Source organism: Tachysurus fulvidraco, chromosome 1 (assembly GCF_022655615.1).
Source record: "Tachysurus fulvidraco isolate hzauxx_2018 chromosome 1, HZAU_PFXX_2.0, whole genome shotgun sequence".
NCBI lineage: Eukaryota > Metazoa > Chordata > Actinopteri > Siluriformes > Bagridae > Tachysurus > Tachysurus fulvidraco.
In genome coordinates, this window is record NC_062518.1 from 16,395,792 (window position 1) to 16,399,889 (window position 4,098).

Sequence of the window (4,098 nt, forward strand, 5' to 3'; positions counted from 1 at the left end):
AATTATCTGATAGATTCCAATAAAATTTGGTTTGAATTTTGTAAGATTGTTACCACTTTTTTCTCCCACGATAAACACGATTTATTCTTTATTATTATTCTCTATTATTAAGTCGGTTCTTTATACGTCATCAGTCAGAAAACGTTCTTCAGAGTGAGTTTTGTTGTCTGTTGGTGTGTTTGTGTTTGGTTTCAGTTCCTCGGTCGCAGTTCCTGCATTTTGAAGCGGTTAAGTGAGTTTGTTGGGTTTCAGACGCGTGGGGACTCGGAGCAGCAGCACTAACACTGACACTCAACATTCTGCACTCAGAACGATCATCGTGGTGACACTAAATCGTGTCGTGTTACGCAACCAATTCTTCAGAAATGCGGCTGAATTGCGCGCTGTAGTTCATCACGACGTGAGGTCATGGTTTTGTTTCCGTACTGAATCGGATCACTTGATGGGAAACCAAAAACTTAGATTGTGTGTGTGTGTGTGTGTGTGTGTGTGTGTGTGTGTGTGTGTGTGTGTGTGTGTGTGTGTTTAGTCGCAGCAGTATTTTTTTGGACGTTAGCGCTAACGCCGGTTGTCGCTTTTGACATTTCATGCCTCAGTAGCGCGTGTGGTTTTGGATGCAGCCCACAAATACATCAACGTCTTTTTTCCTTGGGCGCCCGGAGACAAGACTGTGTGTGTGTCTGTGTGTGTCTGTGTCTGTGTCTGTGTGTGTGTGTGTGTGTGTGTGTGTGTGTGTGTGTGTGTGTGTGTGTGTGTGTGTATGCGCGCGTGCAAATGTGTGGGATTTTGTATTCTCCACGCGCACACAGCGCGCCAGATAATTCCGCCCCCCTCCCTCCTTCCCTCCTCTCATTTTGATATATGCAGCCCCTGAGTCAGCGCGCGCCTCCGAGGACCCAACGCTTTTATTGCTCTCTCTCTCTCTCTCTCTCTCTCTCTCTCTCTCTCTCTCTCTCTCTCCATCCTTCTTTTTTCCCCTCTTCGGTCCGTGCAGCGAAATGCCTCGTGGAGCGCACATTATTCATTCAGCTGTCGGTTGACGAGAGAGCGCGAGAGAGAATAATGAGAGGGATGGTGATTCCTCCTGCGCTCGCTCTTTCACTCCTTTCCTCTCTCTCTCTTTCTCGCGCTCTCCGCGTGATTGAAAAGCTCCGGCGGATCTGAACACCGCCGGCTAATTAATTGATCGATGCGGCGCGTGTGTGCGTGCGGTGCAGGCGAGAGCCCTGCTGTCTCATGCGAGCGGAACGCAGGGACCACGCACTGATTGAGATTCCGCGTACGCTCGCGCCTTCATCTTTCGTCTTTTCTCCTCTCTCTCTCTCTCTCTCTCTCTCTCTCTCTCTCTCTCTCCCTCTCTCTCTCTCTCTCCCTCTCTCTCTCCTCCCCCGGTGCGTTTGTTTGCAGACGCCGGCTTTATCCGCGTGTTTGGCGGAAGAGATTGAAGGTTGGAGATTTGTCGCGCCTTCTCTCTCTCTCTCTCTCTCTCTCTCTCTCTCTCTCTCTCTCTCACTCACACACACACACACACACACACACACACACACACCCGCCTCCCACCACGAGCCTCAGTTCAATTGATTTATGTGTCATAGAGAGCAGCGAAGCATCTCGCGCGCGCGGATTAAACGGCGCCTGTTTGAAGACGAGGAAATGCTTCACGGTTAGGCGCGGATTTAATTTGGCCTTAATTTCTCTCTCTCTCTCTCTCTCTCTCTCTCTCTCTCTCTCTCTCTCTCTCTCTCGCCCCGACCATCACACGAGATCTATTAGCGCCCCACAACCCCACGAGGGGAGTGTGTGTGTGTGTGTGTGTGTGTGTGTGTGTGTGTGTGTGTGTGTGTGTGTGTGTGTGTAAGAGGAGGTATAATTCTCAGGTCAGCGCTTAAACCTGCCATGTGTCGCGCCACGCAGAGAGTACAGCCTCCGGGAGAGATAAAGAGCATCCGCGCGCGTGTGTGTGTGTGTGTGTGTGAGAGACTTTGCCGATCAAAGACAAAGCTCCTATGCAAGACGTGTTTAAGGGATCGAAGAACAACACACACACACACACACATACACACGCGGGCCTGAGGGGGCAGGTACGTTCATTAAACAAGTCTTATTGTGCTGAAGGCAGCGTGCGCGTGTGAGGGGGCGGGTCGCGGGGGGGCAATTAGTGGCAAATTAAATTTAACTCATCATGCTTAGGAGCTTAAATGCCAACGCTGTCATATGGAAAATTACGCTCAGTGTGTGTGTGTTCTGTCAATATCCAGACTATGTCCTGACGGAGCATGGACTCCTCTAGGTGTGTGTGTGTATGTACATATCTCATAGGACACTGACAGTAGAGATTTCTTTTGGCTGACTGTAGGGGATGCTCTGGCAGAAACACACACACACACGCACGCACGCACACACGCACGCACACAAACAGAGCCATCGTGCAGCTCTAATCATTCACGGCTACAGCTGTGGGCTCCCTTCCAGCAGACGCCCCTGTGTGAAATTGTCAGTATTGGCTGTGTGTGTGTGTGTGTGTGTGTGAGAGTGTGAGTGTCATTAACATCAGATGGTGGTGTGTGAGCGCTGAGCATAAACATGACGATCACTGGATGACTGTGTGTGTCCGTGTCCAGTTGACTGAGACGCCAGTTTGGTCTCCATGAGTTTCTTGGTAGTTGTAGGTTCTTTTTCTCCTTTTATATTTTATTTATTTATTTTTTTGTGTGCTCCTTTGAAAGTGACGTTGAGATGAAGCAAATACAGACAGGACCCTAAGAGTCGAGAGATGTGGCATTGTACTGAAGCAGGTCGTCTCATCACCTCTTAGTCAGACCACCGATCAGAACACCATGTTTAACGCATATTAATGGCGACTGCATCCCAACACTGTGTGACTTAATCCCAACACACACACACACACACACACACACACACACACACACACACACACACACACACACACACACACACACACACACACACAGGGACCAGCCGTTTACGAGAACCCGTCTGTCTTTCTTTTTCTACTTCTTCTTCCTCTTCTTTTCCCCCCGACAAGCTGCTTGCGCATTACTTGTGGACTTGGCAACCGTGCAAGCTTTCATTTCCCACAAAGCCGTGCTCTAATATGCTCTGGGCGCCAAGGCTGATTAGGGTGTGTGTGTGTGTGTGTGTGTGTGTGTGTGTGTGTGTCGCAGCTTAATCTCTTGAGAACGGGCAATTAATTTGCTCGCTCAGGTCCGCCTGCTTCGCTTCAACGCGCAACGCAACAACCAAATTTGTCAATTAGGGGCGCTCTTATATTTCTGCTCAAACGGCTCACGGATTTGAGAAGTCGGTCGCTTTACTGTAGTAATGTTCTGAAGAAGCGTGACGAAATTGACACGTAATGACGAGCTGGAGCAGAACAGACAAAATCATGGGATGTTTCCTAAAAGTTCATCCTCACGAACAAACAGTTTCTAAAAAAACAAATAAAATAAATAAATAAATAAATAAATAAAAAGCTGAACTGCAGGCTATTCATTAGTCAGCTAATAGTTTGCTAGATAATAAGCTATAATTAGCGGTTAGTGTGTGAGCTGTGTTAGTGTTGGGCAGGAAATAAACCGAGAGTAATAAACATGTCTCATGTTCACATTTAAAAAAAAATCCTGGAACTTTACTCCAAACTTTGAGGCTCTCATCAACTGAGCAGCTGTCGAACAAGAACCTTTTCAGGAACCCTAAACTTTTTTTTTTCTCCATGATGTCAAGTACCTTCTGTGGCACCAGACACACCCTGATGAGTCTGCTTCTTACAGGAACTATTTGTGGCAGAGCTTTTTTTTCTGAACCGTACACGGTTTTCTCTACCCCACCCCCCGTGTTAAAGGATTCTCTTTGCTCTGTTGCTCAACTCATCTATTTATCTATCTCGACAACGCAGCGTCACTCCATCGATTTGTGCGTCAACAACAGGACGAGCCTCACACACTTCACGTTTCCTATGTGGTGTGTGTGTGTGTGTGTGTGTGTGTGTGTGTGTGTGTGTGTGTGTGTGTGTGTGTGTGTGTGTGTGTGGAGGGCAGCAGCAGCACAGACTGCATGGCATTAACATCCCAGTTCAGC